This window comes from Wyeomyia smithii, chromosome 3 (assembly GCF_029784165.1).
Source record: "Wyeomyia smithii strain HCP4-BCI-WySm-NY-G18 chromosome 3, ASM2978416v1, whole genome shotgun sequence".
Taxonomy (NCBI): domain Eukaryota; kingdom Metazoa; phylum Arthropoda; class Insecta; order Diptera; family Culicidae; genus Wyeomyia; species Wyeomyia smithii.
The window spans coordinates 221,310,601-221,328,835 of NC_073696.1; the positions used below are offsets into that span (position 1 = coordinate 221,310,601).

The following is an 18,235-nucleotide window of genomic DNA, read 5'->3' on the forward strand; positions in this document are numbered from 1 at the left end:
ACATACATACATACATACATACATACATACATACATACATACATACATACATACATACATACATACATACATACATACATACATACATACATACATACATACATACATACATACATACATACATACATACATACATACATACATACATACATACATACATGCATACATGCATACATACACACATACACACGCTACTTACACACACGCTACTTACACACACGCTACTTACACACACGCTACTTACACACACGCTACTTACACACACGCTACTTACACACACGCTACTTACACACACGCTACTCATACACACACACATACACACGCTACTTACACACGCTACTCATACACACACATACACACGCTACTCATACATACACATACACACACATACACACACATACACACACATACACACGCTACTCACACACATACATACACACGCTACTCACATACACACACACATACACACGCTACGCTCACACACACACATACACACGCTACTCACACACAAACATACACACGCTACTCACACACACATACACACGCTACTCACACGCTACTCACACACACACACACGCTACTCACACATAGACACATACACACGCTACCCACACACACATACACACGCTACTCACACACACACATACACACGCTAACGCTACTCAGACATACACACTTGGTATACGACACATTATACCTACACAAATTACTATCGGCAGCATCCAAACGGCTTCCAAGTCTTCCAATGGTCCCTTTCAACGGCTTCCAATGGTCCCCAGTGCCGATCACGTCCAGTGCTTTCTTTTTTCGTCGCTTGCGTTGAGTGATGAATGCGATGCCAATTGGCTGGCATTGCTAGCCAATGACTGAATGCGTGTAATCATTTCGTCTATGTTTTTGAAGTCTGCGTTAGGGAAATATACCAATCGTATGAAAAATGTGTGTGGAGATTCGACCTTCAAACTTTCCCGCAATTTTCACGGAGTAATGAGGAAATGGCAACTAAAATTATCATGTTATACAAATCTTGTATGTTTTAGCTTTCCAACGGTATATTAACTATTGAAACCGGAACAGTTGTTTGAGCGCTATTAGCATCTAAAATCTTCCATTTCACCAACCAAAAACGTTACATGTTCAATCCAGTTTTTGCAGAATGTACCTTAGTATAGTGAAGAAAGACGTAGTCCCACGTCAAAATGTTTTTGAAGAAGAAACATTCATTTTACATATCGTCTTGAAGTAAATAAAACTAAAACTAAAGTACATAATTATTCTGCTCCCAAGGTTCAACTGTTAGGATTCCAGCGAGAAATAATTCAACTGTTTTTTTTCAGTTTCGTATGTTTTTGCTTGTAATTCAAATTTTATCAATCTTACGTAAGATTTTCTCGAACCCCTTGGTAAGTGCTAGAAAAATTTTGAATACCCTTCTCTCCTCCTGAACCTTTACGTAATTTATCGGCAAGAAAGACATTAGTTTTAGTAAAAAAAAACTCGTGAAAAACCTTTAAAATACAAACTTTTACTGAGCAGATGTTAGCCGTGCTGCCAGAGCCTCCTATAGCAAACAACATAGAAAATACCATGAAAAGTTGAAAAGTTATTTTAAAAAAAAAATTGATTTCAAGGGAACATTCTAAAGAAAACTACACAAAAATTAATTTAGATAGGCAGATAGAAGTATGGTGTTTGCGGCAATGTTGTTTGCAATAAAATGTGCCACAACTTTACTGAACAGAGTGAATTTTTACATGCAAAAATGAGAACAGTAAAGTTCGTTTTTCACTTTTGAAATTACAACTTCTACAAAATGGAACAACTTTCTACAAAGTGGAACAACTTTGCTGAAGACATTATAGCTCCAAAAACCATTTTTGGGTTAGAATATTTCAATAACATTTTTGCAGGTTTGGAAACAGTGTACATCGAATGACTACGATGACAGAGTGCAGATATACTCATAGTCGGTTTCAGGGAGAGTCCAGGACAACTAGACAACTGAAAAAGGGGCCCCACAAGGTACGTGGCCCCCGAAGCCCTCATAATCCTAAATCCGGCCCTAGGTTGTAATACTTGACCATATCAATAAAAAATAAAGTAGGATTTTCTCCGAACACACTTCATCACACGTTTTCAGGGAAAGTTCAAGTGATTAATATGTTGATTTCGGCAGGTGCCTGTAATTAAGTATAGTAGTTTAGGTTAGATCAAAAAAATAGAAAATATAAAGCACAATAACTTAGATAGTCAATTGTATCAAAAATGCTCATCATCGGTTAATTTCGCTGTAAGTTTTTATAATTTTGAGGCCAAATTTACTCAATATGCGACACCAAAAGTTACTCAACTCATTATCTGGTTCACTAAGTAGGGTGGATTAGGACAAGTTTTTTTTATGAAATTTCGAATATTCGAACGAACGATTTTGATTTTTAGGAACACAGCGAAGTAAAAATATCTTCCATTTATCCTGAAGCACAAGTTTCCACAACTCGTCCGAAATTCACAAGACAGCATTTGGTTTAATAGGTAGTCCACGAAGTTTGCCGCGTTGATTTCTTTTTCCACATTTTGGGAGCTATTCATATTATTCCAGTTCAAAATAGCAGAATCGAGAAATAACCACGCGCCGTAACGTTCCAACTTACTGCCAACGCAAGCACAACTTGATGCTTAGATGTTAGTATGTGATTCTAGTCATTTTTAATTGATTGATTTCCAAACTTACGATAGTTCTCAATCAATAGACACCTACAGAAAGCATCGTCCCAAGGCAGCCTAAACAAGATAGCTAACTTCGGACCCAAGTTGATTTATTTTCTTCCTCAGTTCGTCTATTACATCATCAGCCTTGCGTCCAACCAGCAAGGGACAGCAGACACCTTCGCGCAGCATATTGGGCGATAAACTTGAAGCTTACATCAATTATAATTATGTTTCTAAATTCATCAACACACGTCGGAAACAAGCTTCTACATGGTTCACTAGTTAGTCCTTCCTGCCGCCTCGGGATGTTCGGTCTCTAAAGGTTATCACCGTGATGAGCTTTGACATTTCCCGCGCCCGTCTGAAAAGCTCTTGGTCATCTGTATTTAGCTAGTGTCGGACAACCCGGAGTCACGTCGCATTATGGCAATGCGCTGACAGTTAGACGAGGCAGAGCGAAGCTCGAATGAGACTGTTCACGATCACGGCTGCGAGACTCAGCATAACTACAATAAACAGCCGTTTGTGGTAGTACTTTTGATGACTTTATGATGAACACATTAGCACTAATCGCACCTTGCTACTGATCAAGATATGGAAGAAGATGCTGTTAGATCTAACTTGTTGTTGCACAAGTCACAACTAAGATGAATTTGAGATGGTATAACATTCGTAACTGTCTGAAGTGATAATGATTCCTACTTACGACGAAAATAACATAAAATTGATTCCTCGGACATTTAACAATAAATGAATTTTTAGATTTCCTGATTGACCAATTATAAGTAGCGCCCCGTTATTATTGCACGCTATAGTCCTATTTATCATTTTCTAGTAGAATTAAACTGATTTTACGAGCACTATGCTGAAATGAATAATACTTTATCACCAGGACGTAAACAGATTGACTCTTGACTGAGAAAAGCACTAAAAAGCATTATAATCACCATCAGCAACAATAAACCGCAGCAGCTTGTTCCCACTGGCATATTAACACCAAAGCTTCAGCATAGTGCCCTAGAATTACCATTTTCCCTTCATGATAAACCTTCTTCGAAATTCTAGAATTAGCGGCATGGCTTCAGCACTGCCAATCCCCCTACAACATTTAGACCTTTAACAGGCGAAATTGTTCAACTGTATAGCATACTTTCGCGAATAATGGCAGCTCAGTATAGTACAGCTGCTGATAATAGCCATTAAAATAAATGAGTTTCGCAAAACCCGCCAATCAATAAAAGCCTTCAATGGAATGGTTTTACCAGTTTACTTCTCACTTATGTTATTCGGTATTTAGGTATTGTAGCACAATAGAGGTTTAGAGAATTGATTTGATGATTGAAATAAAATATTTATTTATTTTTAAGTATGAGAACATCGAAAAATTACAGGGGTTGTATCTGAGACACGACCGCGACCGAACTTTGAATGCTAGAGAAAACTCTAATACAAACTCATCCTAATGAATTATTCGTATCACGTTTTGCCTTTCTCCTAGAAAGGTAAAGCAATCACCAGTGGTGGGCACCATTCCGCTAATTCGCTAAAACGCTAATTAGCGACGCTAATTTTCAGTTAGCGGTTTAGCGATTTCGCTAATTTTTGAGCTGATTAGCGAACTGTTAGCGTCGCTAGAATTTTGACCTTCGAAACGCTAATCGCTAATTCGCTAAATTTGTAGAGAAGCGACAAAAAAATGTTTACAAAATTTGTGAGTTGCTGATGGCGTACATAAATTGATTCGAACGATGAACATACTTTACGGCGAAAATTACTTTATAACGTATGTTTCATTCAAATAACGTTCATTTGTCTCAACTGTCTAGTGTTTCTATCTTTACGACATAAGTGCAAGTCAGTCTTTTTACCATAGAATGGGGTTCCATTTAGCGTACAAGCCACTAGAGCAACCTGAAATTATGGTAACTTCTTCGATTCAAATAATAATTATGTTGTTTATGGAACAAATTTTAGAGTAGATTTTTTTTATATACAAGCAAAACTAATTTTGCTGCTCCTTGGTTTCAATTAAATCCTCAAGCACACACTAACTGACGTAATATTGGAACCTAGCTTCATTGTCACGAAAAAAAACCATCATTTCAAATTTCTACTGAAGCGATGCGCTACCGGCTTGATTACTCCGCTTTGTCATCTTTCCCACCTCTCACTCTCTACAGGCAACTTTCCACCTGCATGGAAGTTCGCGTATATGTTTCCGGTTTACAAAAAAGGTGACAAGAGAAACGTCGATTATTACCGGGGAATCTCCGCCGGGAATTCAGTCTCAAACTGTACGAGCTGGTCGTGATGGAACCGATTTTTTATCATTGTAAGTCTCTTATCTCTGATACGCAGCATGGATTCAAGCCAAAGCGTTCAACAACAACGAATCTTCTAACGTTCACCTCATTTGCAATGGATATTATGTCTGAAGGGCACCAAACCGATGCTATATACACTGATTTGTCAGCAGCCTTCGATAAAATTAATCACAACATTACCATTGAAAAACTCGACCGAATGGGATTTGGCGGAAACATTTTACGCTGGCTTCAATCGTATCTTGCGTATCGCCACATCATGGTAAAAATTGGAGACAACAGATCGCAAGAATTTCATGCTTCTTCCGGAATCCCACAAGGTAGTCACCTCGGGTCTTCAATCTTCATCCTCTACTTCAACGATGTGAACTGCATTCTCAGTCGCCCCAGAATATCTTTTGCCGACGACATGAAAATTTACGCCAAAGTGCTGATAGCATATCTGCTATACCGTTGCCGCAGCCTCGCGAAATTCGGGAATGATAATGAGAATGGCCGAGAATTTCAGGGACGTGTATTGCAAAAGTCTATATTGCTCATTAGTTCGCTCGACGCTAGAATACTGTTCGGAAGTGTGGAGCCCTCATTACTTTAATGGTGCCAACAGAATCGGAGCAATTCAGCGGTGATTTGTACGTTTTGCTCTTCGACATCTACCTTGGAACAATCCTCACCAGCTCCCCAGCGCGCAGCTCATCGGCCTTGACTCTTTGAAAGTAAGACGTGATCTTTCACGAGCTATGTCAATTGCTGATACCCTGATAGCAAGAACCGACTGTGCTGTAAAACTGGGCAATATCAATCTAATAATTAATTCCAGAGTCGTTCGGAATAACCTTTTCCTGCGAATTCTTTTCGTCGTACAAATTATGGGGCAAACGAAGCTCTTAGTGGACTTCAGCGCGTTTTCAATAGTGTATCTTCCGTTTTCGACTACCATCTACCTCGCTCTGGTATTAGGAGTAATTTTTTAAATATATATTGAGTCTGTTGATGTTGAACGAATAAATAAATAAAATTTACAGTTAAACCACAGTCATTGCGTGACAGTGACGTCTAGGGAGCTGTCATGCAGTCTGATATATTTTTGTGGTTCTCAGTTTGACACATGCACGTACACTAGCACTGCTTTTTTACGGAAACTACTGTTATCTCCCAAACGAAGAATTGATTCAGAACTTACGTGTTGAAAAGTTAGCGATTAGCGATTAGCGAAAGTTCCGCTAATATGGGTTAAGCGTTTAGCGTTTAGCGATTATCGAGCTAAATATTCCAGCTAGCGAATTATCGATTAGCGTCGCTAAATTTTCAGTTAGCGGTGCCCACCACTGGCAATCACTGAAAAAACCAAAGGTATAAAAGTGCTCCAAAGGGTCGAATCTCGTATATCAATCGACTTAGTTCGACGAGCTGAGCATTTTCTGTATGTGTGTGTTTGTATGTATGTTACGGGTTCCCAATCTCACTCGATTTTCTCAGAGATGGCTGGACTGATTTTCATGAAACTAATTGCAAATGAAAGATCTAGTTGCCCCATAAGACCCTATTGAATTTTATTGTAATAGGATTTTTAGTTTCGAGGTTTTGTATCAAAATGTGAAAATCACAAAACTTCATTATCTCAGACACTACAAAACCGATTTGAACAAAATTGGTATCAAAAGAACGGGCTTGTTTTTTAAACCATTTGTGAAACTGTTTTATAATTATTGGACATGTAGTTTGAAAGTTATGCAAAGAAACGTGTTTCAAACACTGTTTAAACTCACTCACTTTTCTCAGAGATAGCTGGACCGATTTTCACAAAATGAGTTGCAATAGAATGGTCTAGTTGCTTGATAGAACCCTATTGAATTTTATTTTAATCGGACTGTCTGTTATGTATCAAAATGTAAAAGTTATGAAACTTCATTATCTCGATCATTATCTCATTCATTATCTCGATCATTATCGATTTGAACTAAATAGGTATCAAATGAACGGGCTGCCTTTGTAACCCCTAAATAACTAATTTTATGATGATTGAACATGTAGTTTGAAGGTTATTAAAAGAAACGTGTTCAGAAAATTTTATCAAATTCACTCGTTCTGCCAAAAATGGCATCACTGATTTCAACAATCTTAGTTTTAAATTGAAAGTTTAGTTGCTTTATTGGTACCCATTTAATTTGATTATAACACTGGTTGACAAAATAGAATAAAATGCTGCTCTAAAGCTCATAATAGTTGCCCTAGAAAGAAAAAAAATTCACAGGAACAGCTATAATTTTTCATTTTTTCTTAGTTTGACCTTCGGGGCAACATTTGTGTTGACCAGTGTAATTGGACTTTTATTTATCCACTATGTGTTAAATTGTAAAAATATTGAAAATCTCTTCTTTCAAAGGTTACACGACTTGTTTAAAGGAAACAGGTGTCGTAAATTCGGATTTCAAAATGAAGTATGAAGTTGATTACTGGTCTATGAGCATCATCCCGGGTACTGGAAAACTCACATTGGGTAATGTTTGTCCCTTTTAGACTGGTAGAAACCGGAAGCTACTGACTAGAAATTTTAAATGGCGTCTGACTATGATTTCTGGCCTCAGGGTATCATACCGCTTCTCCAAATCGTATTGGATGATATTTGTCACTTTAGGCTGTTGATCGGAAACTATCGTCATCTTCGCCATAGAAATACCCAAATTAGGCAGTTCGGCAATTTTATGATGGATTTTATGATTATCAGGCAACCAGATGTGGTCATCTGGATTGAAAATTGGGTTTTATGTCGGATTCTGGCCACTGGGTGTAATCCAAGTTTCAAGAACCCATATTTGGCCATTCATTAGATGCCTCTCAAAAACGTTCAGTAATATCGACTGCGTTAAAGAATTTCAATTTCACTGATAAGATCATTCAAATTAATGTATAAGGAACAACATTTAATTATACATTATTTGAAATCTACTGACTAACTTAGACTTAAAGAATCTAAATATTTATAGGCAGTATATGAGTACAGATCGATTATACCACAATCAAAAGCAAAATCACATCATATAGTTGAAAGAATTTAATGTTATCTTCATGTATATGTGTTAATTTATATTCATATCGTCGGTTTTGTGCAACACTGCGACTGGCACAACTCAAAAAAACATAGTTTCGAGAAAAACGCGTTTGGAAATTTGCGTCAAAAATTTATTTTTCGATTTTCAAGAAAACTTTGAAGTTTGAGATTACCAATCCTTATTAAACACCTTTGGGTCTATTATGCACATATTACGTGCTCACGTTGTCCAAGTTAAAACCTTATTTTTACTAACTTTTTGGAGAAATTTCGATTTGTGCAGCAAAGGCACTTCTACTCATAACTCTGGAATTTTTGTGATTTTCGAAATGAGATTTCGTGTGATGAAACTTAACAGTATTTGGCATCGTTTGCTATCAAAAACTTAAAAATGCAAAATTCTGAGTTGTGCCAGTGTTGCACGAAGCCGATGATATGTTAAATTTTAAATGTTCGGTATAGTTGTGCTGTTGGCTACCAAAAATTTGTTGTTTCGAATGAATAACAAATCCAGCAGAAATAATCAAGGTGTATTTTTTAAGTGTTGGAGTAAGTCTATTTTAACAAATTATAAGTTCGAAGGAGAAAGGCTGGGTCTCACCGCTAGGTGGATTAATTTTTTTTGAGAATTTTCTCTTTTAATCAATAGATAATGAGAGGAAAAAAACTGTTTTAATATTGTATCAGCCGGGATCATGAATTTATACCATAGAGCAGCGGTTCTCAACCTGGGATACGCGTACCCCAAGGGGTACGCGAAAGCCTTCAGGAGGTACGCGGAAGAAAAATCAGCAATGGCGGACGAAGTAATTTCTTTTTTTAACTCTTCATTTGTTGTTAAAACTTGCTCTCAAAACATGACTGTAGTAATCAAACAAACCATAGTTCAATTTGAACTAGACTACCACAACATGATCTACCACTATTCTCTTGCGAGAACATTCCAAGCCAGGGGGTACAATTGCTTTGGAAAATATCGCCAAGGGGTACGCGGGCAAAATAAGCTTGGGAACCGCTGCCATAGAGAAACTTCAATTTCAATTGGGTTCTTAAACCGTTTGCCAATTTTCAATTATCATAGCGAATAATTCTGCAATTATGTAATTATTATGTTCATCAATCTACTAACCTTATCTTTCCTAAAATTCTCCAAGAATTTAAGGTTTGGATGATTTATATTCCTTTCAACTACTCATTCTTAGATGAAGAAAAAAAACTACTAATTCAACAATTGCTAATATTCATTACTGAACGTTTTCTTCAGTAACAAATGGCAAAAGCTTCTACAAAAAACCTTGCACAATGGAACAAACAAGTTTGTTTACAGTCTGGCAATTGTTTTTTTTAGAAAGAAATGATTTCCGATGGGACCCGGAATACCCGTCATGTTGCACACTTCACAAAAATGAGCATCAACCGCAAATCAGGAACAATCGTAAAAATCAACTAAAATGCACCATAAAAAAGCATTCTAAATCCTCCTGATTTACGTAAAAAATTGTGAAACAACGAACTCTCTGGAGATGAATGAAAAAAAATGTTTTTGTGATTCTTTGGATTTTTCTACATAGGATAAGTTGACTTCGACCACGAAACGTGTTTGAACAAAAACTATGTATAAACGCGCTAAAAAAAAAATTATGTTTAAAAACTAAACTCGCAAGTAAAAGGAAACCTATAAAAAAAACAGAAATAAATCTATTGTTTTCCATGCGTCGTATAGTGGAGTGCAGTATTTGGCCATAAATGTTTAGAAATAACATATAAGATTTAGAACTTTAAATACATGGCAGTCAGAAGAAAAAAATCAGACATTGTTTACGAACTTGGCATTTATGGATTTTCAATAACGGTACTAGATTTGCAATTTTGGTAGCAATCTTTGGGATACAGGATTATGGCTGAGAATCCTAATCATCAATCATCATTGTGGCTTCCGGATATACGTCTTAGGATCAAGAATTGTCAATTTTGGACTTAGAATTCATGGCTGAAAACTGGATTCCTGATTTAAAATTTGAGACAATTCAGGATATCGTAAATGAGGTGTTGGATAAGATTTGACATTTCATATAGGATTTGGAGGATTTACGATTTGAGACTTTATGATTTTCAGCTTTAGATTTAAGTTGCTGCACGATGTATTCACACGAAAAAAAATTTTGAATTTATGACAAAAAAGTTATGACATTCATAGTTTCTAACCTCCGAATCCGAATGTCTCTCACAGCGTGTCGAGTGGCAAATTTTTACTTTCAGATTTTATGCTCCAATATAGCAATTTGAGACACAAAATTTCAGATTTAGGATAAGGAACTACGATTTAGGATATTTGATTTAAAGTGTTTAATGAGATTTGAAGATTCCGACATAGGATAATGCATTTAGTATTTGAAACTCAAGATTTTTAATATGTACGATTTAGACTCTTCAGTTTCTGGGTTAAGAGTTCAAGATCTTACACTAATGCGTAGAATAAAATTATTTATGTTTTGATGATTTCGAAAATGTTGAATTCATTTTAAATATTTTAATATTTCGGGTTTGTAATCTTGTTCTCCGAATTCAATTTAATTTAACAGAGAATCTTTCTTGGATATCAAGAACATTGTTCTGAAGATATTTTTTGTTAGATTTGAAAAGAAGTTTATATTTCTAAAATCAAAATATGTAAAGAAAAGATTTGGGACTCAGTATTCAGAGTATGAGATTAGGGAATGAATGTTGAATTTAATGAACTCAATGGGAATGAATTTTAAACTAGTTTCACGCACTATTCGAAATTTTAAACCTTAAAAAAGAGGTTATAAAAAAGAGGAATACATAATCTTCGATACAGGGTGAGAATTGCGATCATTTCAATTTTTCAACAATAAATATTTTAATCAAAAATGATGGAAACAAAATTTAGGGCAAAGGTTTAAGACTATCAGAAATTTTCGCTGCGTATTATTTATTATTTTGAATTCGGGGTTTGCAATTTTGTGGATGCAGGTTTTTACACTGGAAATTAGAAATAAAGTGTTTATATTTCAGAAAGGCTAAACCTATGTAGATTTCTGTTTTTTTTTTACAAACTACGTGGAACTAAGCCCTTTACAGAATCCAGCAAGAATTGCACTAATGTTTTACCTCATTCAAACCAATCAGAAATTAGAAAATCTCATTAGTTCACTATCATAAACTGTTGTATTTTTCAACTAAAAATATTTTGCCGCAGTCCGTATAATTTTTTTTGTATAATCTAATCAAATTAAAATTCACTCACATTTATCACGCGGAATATTTGTTACAACTGCACATATGTTGAGGTTTACACTTGCACAAAATAACAGTCCTGATGTTCACAGCACTAACTTTTTTCTAGCAAGGCCACTTCGCGACAACAGTCCTTCAGGTAAATATTCACTCAGTCTATCGTTTTGCGCACCGTTTCGCACTGGCAGGACTTCGGCAACCAAACTTCGCGCCTATAATACCCGCACCAAAAAAAAGTCTAGTGAGTCCGTGTCCATGTGACAACTGAAAGGCTTCAACGGGCTGACATAACTTAAATACCTTTTGCGCTGTCCGATGCGCACACCCATAAAGGCTATCTTCAAATCCGTCCACAATCACCACCCCAGTTCCCCCCCTATCTGCCGTTCCCACCGTCTGCCTGACCAACGCAAAAAACTGCACGCGAGAAGCATCTTCTTCAGAAACGGTGCGCTCCGAAAAGGGGTCTCATTCGGGTACAGATCCTGCTGCCGTTGCAGCCGCAACGGTGACAAGCAGCAGCAGCGCGACACGCGATCTCTCATTCTCGGCTCGCGAAAAGATGCGCGCCTTCTCCGGCAGCAGCATGCGGCATCGAAACAATCGGCAGCGGCTCCAAAACTCTCACTATCGTTCGCATTGGGGATGCCCACCGAACAGAAGATTATCTCATCGCGCTCGACCAGCAAACTGGCTAAGCCGGTTTTTGTTGTTGGTGTTGTCTGCGTAACACTATTGGATGCTGTTAGTCAAGAACGTTCGTCAGAGAGCGTACAGAGCCGTGGCGTACAGTGAGAGCGAAAGTGTTCAAAGTGCTGGGCAGAGCGTGATCAGAGTTCCGATCACAATGCCTTCATATGTGCGAGATCGGTTTACGGCGAGAGATGGAGAGACATTGGCGCGATATCATTACCACCTTGCACGTGGTAGCGAAGACACGTTTTTAAAAAGCCGGTTCAACATACGCCTTCGATCGCTTAGACAGTTGAAATAGCACAGACATTTCGATGCCTCTATCGTCGATCAAATACAATCATTCGGAATTAATTGTTGTTTTTTCAGCTCGTGGCGCAAAATTCTTTTGGTCTGGTTATGATCATGCGTCTCCATTATTATGTATTCAGTGGAGACTGCGATTTGAATTGATAATCACTTCAGAATGTTGTTTCGGCGTTGACTAGATAGATAAAGCAATACAAAATGAGCTTGAAAAAGCAACTTGCTATAGACCGGTTATTGGAGAGCGAGCTCCGAAGCAATGAATTTTGGCAGAAGCTAGTATCCTTTAGTGAATTCTTTTCATCATTGACCTTTGCAATACACCTGTTATTGGCAGAGGTGTGAGTTCAACACGTCGACAAACAGTCGGTGAATAAACAAATCTAGACAATAGACCGTATGAATAAAAGCGTTTGCTTTACTTATCCCGTGCAAATATTATGGGAAAAGCAGAGTAAACTGTTTTGTTCATACGGACTAATATTTTCTAAAAGGTTGATCAAAATATTGTTCCGTTAAGGAACTTACTAAATCGAGCTAATCTGTCTCATAGATATCTTTTACTGAGTACTCATGCAGGACATTTAAGAACTTGAAATAATGGAATGAAATAATTTATAGCTGGTTTGATCTTTAGCTTCAAAACAAATCATGGCACTGAAATACTCATAGTTAAATTTCTCTTAAGTGAACCATGAAGATGATAGTTTTTATATTCCACGCGCTGATCTCCTTATGGTAATTCTCCTTTGTTTGAGTAAAAATAAAATCAGGCTTTGCTTGAATTGCACGTAATACTTCTACTGTATACTCCAATTTTGTTTATTTTATTGTTTCTACTTTATGTTATCTTATTTACCGAATACAATGATGATTTTGGTTATTGGATTTATTTGATATTCTAATATTCTAATTTTTTTAGCTTCAGCAGCTTTCTTTTAGTCGAATAATATTACTATTTTTTCCTAATTGATGAAAATAGTGTTAACACCAAACTGAGACGGAAATGTACCAACATTTGGACAAAATTAGGCATAGAACTCAAATACAATCAAGTCTTGATGATTTTTTCTGCTTGAATTATTGTTTAAACAAAAGGGCTCACGTGATTTTCCCTTTCGGCATATGTTCAAGTGAAATATTTCGATCGTGGGTGCCACAATACAATCAAATATCGCATTGTCATTAAGCCAGCGTCAAAAAACTTGTTCCATAATTATGATATTGCCCAACAGTAAACCAGCTGATTGAAGTCAGCAATTACTCACAACTCTCTCAAGAACATGGAAAATGTCATGAATTAAATTCAAGCAGTGCAAGTTTTCAACAGATCCGAGCATGGCATTCAACTCGCCAGAGCACTTGTGCTGTTGCATGCTCATCCCATATCGGAACCAGATAAGCACTTATTTCCATCTATATATATTCAACCTCGTCTCAGCACTGACCCGACACTGACGACTGGTAAGGTGTGGACGGCCAGTCCGCTGCCACTTCACAAAGTACGCGTGGGGCTCATCACTTGTTCCAAAAAGCGGCTCCATTCATTAATTCAAAAACAAAAGAAAAGAAACGAAACCACGCTCGAAAGAGATTTTCCCTCTCGATTGACTACCATGAGTCAACTCGTGCGAACTGATGTGCAAGGATGACATCGTTTTTTGACTCTGGAGTGGAATAGGAATCGAACAAAAAAAGAAGAAAATTCTGGTAAGCAGCTGAACGCGAGTGTCTTTTCGAAATTTTGGAAATAATACAAGTCGTGAGCGTTTCTGGCCATGATGATGTGACAAACCAAAACATTGCACACGTATTTGGCATTGAAAGCTGAGTATCGTGCAGAGGAAAGATTCTTAGACTGAAGATTTTTTATTACGATTCATTTTAAACACTGCAGCTCAGAAAACCTGTTTAGAAACGAGTTGTAGGGAACTAATGGAACTTTGAAAAACAATTCTCCAAAAATATGTTTTTCTTTGTGGGTAACATTGGCTGCTACATTTTGGTGATTGGGGTTCGCCACAGAAGGCAGAATCACAAAAGGCAGAAGCACGAAAGGCAGAATCATGAAAGGCAGAACTCTATGACCGTACACACAAGGCAGAATATTTCAAAAGGCAGAATTTCGAAGGGCACGGAAGGCAGAATCACTGGTAGCAAAACCTGACTCACGATATCCAAGTGCGGGATGACAAATTGGTGCGAATCCTGGTCACGGTATCAAAGCTGCTACTCTACCTTTATTATTTAATATTATTGACCAGTTTTGATGGGAGGTGCAAATCAAGCCTAATCATTAGATCCAAAACGCGCAAACTGGTTTGGCTCAGGTCCTAAAGACTCTAACGGCATCGCGGAGAGTAATTTTTCGATGTTAGGTATAACTTACACTAGTCTCAACGGCTTGTTGGTTATAATTAAGATAAAACAATTCATGCGGCGCAGACGCATAATCGAGGGAAAGGAAACGAGGCGGCACAAAACCGTTGTGGTTTCCGCGGTCCGACCCGCCGTCGGAAGCGGCGGCCTCTCTCATACAAGCTGATCTACTGGTTTTCTAGGATTATAAGATTTTCTAGGATTATAGTTAAGTCCGAACGAGCGGTAACTAGTAAGGACAGCATACGCTTGGACAATAGAGTCGTGTTGTCAAAAAGAAAATAGACCATTTTTTGATTCTACCATTCGTGCTCTTTGTGCCATTCGTTGTTCTGCCTTATGAAATATTCTGCCTTTCGTAATTCTGCTTTTTGTGATTCTGACTTTTGGTTTTCGGACGAGTCCGTGCTATTTCATAAAAAACACACACACTTCAATCGACCATTTTCAATCTGATTGAAATTTTCACAAATATTTTTATGGGCTAGAGATGATATTTTGTGCTATTAGAATTATTTTAATCACGTTTAGTGTTTGACAAGGTTTATGTAAGAATGGTATTGATGATTACAAATATTTTTGAAGCCAGAAAGGTTTGTTTGATCGGTGTAATGTTTCGGTAGAGTTGTTGATAACTATTTTGTTATTCCGAAAAAAGAGAAAAAATTATAAAAATAACAGTTTTTTTTATTCTAGATATCAATAGAAAGCCCAATCGCAAAAAGCATAACGGGGCCGAAAAATCTGTTGGAGTAGGGAAAATCCTGTTTGAGTAGAATAAATATAGTTATTCCTCCTCGAATAGGCATAAAAACCCTCTCATCTTTTCATACAAATAAATACAGTTTTAAATATATTACAAATCAGAATATTTAAAACTAGGAAAGAATGTTGGTCCTCAACTCTTGATAAATTTTGCAGCTTCAACAGTCCAGTATATAGTTGATATAGTTCGTCCTAGTATATAGTTGAGTAGATATATAAATGGAATCTGAAAACGGAAAATATACTAAATACTAAATGGATTTAAGAAAATAATACAGAAGACACATGTAAGGAAAATCAAAATTCGCCAAGATATCACGAACTGGAACATTTAGTTGTTTATTTCGAGCTTTAAGGGAATTTTCTAAAGTGAATCTAGCTTCACGATACAAGGGGCATGACCAAACAACATGTTCAATATCGTGGTAACCCTCACCACAGGCACAGAGGTTATCCTCTGTGAGCCCTATACGACGAAGGTGAGCATTAAACCAATAATGATTGGACATAAGCTGAGACATTACACAAATGAAATCACGACTTACATCCAATTTTTTGAACCAAGGTTTCAAAGAAACTCTAGGAATGATAGAATTTAACCATCTTCCTAGTTCTCCATTACCCCAAGAGTTTTGCCAGTTAATAAGCGATTCCTGACGTATAGTACCAAAAAATTCTGTAAATTCACTAGGTCTTTCATAAATATCACCTTGTATTGTACCCATTTTAGCTAATGAATCTGCCATCTCATTGCCCGCAATTGAAGAATGAGATGGGATCCACACTAAAGTAATCTGGGATGTTATTTCAAATAGAGCATTTAAATGACATCGTATTTTATGTAAGAAATACGAAGAATGCTTTATATTTATTTTTCGATCGCAGAGCTTCAATAGCACTGAGGCTGTCCGTGATGATGAAATAATTATCCACAGGACAGGCATGTTATCAATAACATTTAATGAGTATTGAATAGCAGCCAATTCTGCGACATAAACTGAAGCAGGACTTTCGAGTTTGTAAGCGACAGAAAAATTATTGTTATAAACCCCGAAACCGGTAGATCCATTGAGAAAAGATCCATCAGTATAGAACGAGTTGTTACAACTTATATTTTGATATTTATCACGAAATATATTTGGAATCTGTTGTATATGTAGCTCATCAGGAATTCTACGAATTTCATTTCACATGGATGTATCAAAATATAGGGTAGAAGCGAAATTGTCTAATGAGTGAATATCGTATGAAGCGAAAGACGGTGAAGGGTTAATGTTTTGATGATTATCATATTTTTGGAAAATTCTTTTATATATGACCTACAAAAGGGTAACTATACTGTGATCATGGAAAAAATTTAAAAAAAAAGTTGAACAGGTTGTTCGTAAGACACGACCGCAAGGTTAATGTAGAATTACGACAGCCTGTCTCATGTCAATGTATTTCTTGCTTCGTAGCCGCAAGGTTACTGAGTCCGTTTTGTCAAGCGAGTGGTGATAGGTTCAAATCTAATAAAACCAAGCCATTGGTTGGCAAAAAAGACTTAAGTATGGGTTTATTCTCAGGCTCTTCAACACAAATCTTACGTTCAGACTTAATAACCCCCGGTTCTGAAGCATCGATAATATCATGGACTATAGCACGTTGTACGCTTTTAGAGTGATAGCTTGCAGGAGGATATGATAAAGTCAATTAGGTAGGAAGTAGGTTATCAAGTCTGAAGGAGAAGTCCAAAAGCACTATAACTTCCCTCCAGACTTAATAACCCTCGGTTCTAAAGCTTCAATAATATCATAGACTATACTGCCGGTACCCGGATAACTGTCCCATTATGAAAAACAACATGTTGAGAAAACGGCGATTTGATATTATCCGTGAATTTTCGGATTTCCAGCAATTACATCCAGAACCAATGACCGTAACAGTTTCATGACAGCACAAGTTTATCGTTGAGAACAAAAAAGCCATGGATGGAATTGGTTTTTCGTTATATAATTTGAAAAAAAGACAAAATGGGACAAAATATGCGGGTACATTTTAAAAGTACTCGCATATTTTGTCCCATCACATATAAATTCAACCAGCAACCGGCAGTATCATTGGCAACGTAGATTGTACTACAGACAAACAACATTATTTTAGTTTATTAAATGACATACTTCTATATGTCTAAAATAATCCGATATACACTAATCTAGAGCAAAATTATATGTTTGCAGTTTGTACCACTATGCAGTGGGACTGTAATGCGGGTACTTGCAATATGGGATAAAAACAACTTGGTATTTTTTCCATGTTTTTCCATACAAAAGCATCAATTTTAATTTTTTTCCAAAAAATATGATAACAATTAAGTCGATTCCCGATGATAACTCAAAAGTGACCAAAATCAGTATGGGACAGTTATGCGGGTACCGGCAGTATATCACGTTACACGCCGTGATGGCTTGCGGGAGGATATGATAAGGTCGACAAGGAAGGAAGTATGTTCCTTAGTCTGAAGGAGAAAACAAAAAGCACTATACCACGGGGCAGGTTATTTCTCAATAAGTAATGTAAGTCGATCCAAAATCTAGCGCTGTGGAAGATGCTGTTTACTATGTTAGTCCGTTCGCTATTGAAGGCAGCCAGATATTCAAAATCGCCGCATGCCGCTGACCGACTCAGTTCCCAGGAAATCATTCTCTCTAATGATGGGATATACCGCTGCTGCTATTCGCTAGCTACCCACTGCCTCTACTGCCGTTAC

General features: G+C 37.0%; 2 protein-coding genes across 3 annotated transcripts in view; one reads left to right on the forward strand and one right to left on the reverse strand.

Annotated features, from left to right (window-relative positions):
• The window catches only part of LOC129730415 (mucin-2), a 104,216-nt gene extending 92,621 nt beyond the window's left edge, over window positions 1-11,595 (reverse strand). For both annotated transcript variants that reach the window (XM_055689734.1, XM_055689731.1), the window contains exon 1: window positions 11,354-11,595. The gene's annotated coding sequence lies outside the window, so the exon portion shown is untranslated. The remainder of the gene's footprint in view (window positions 1-11,353) is intronic.
• LOC129730427 (uncharacterized) overlaps window positions 1-18,235 on the forward strand; it is a 291,440-nt gene that overhangs the window by 15,807 nt on the left and 257,398 nt on the right. The window lies entirely within an intron of this gene.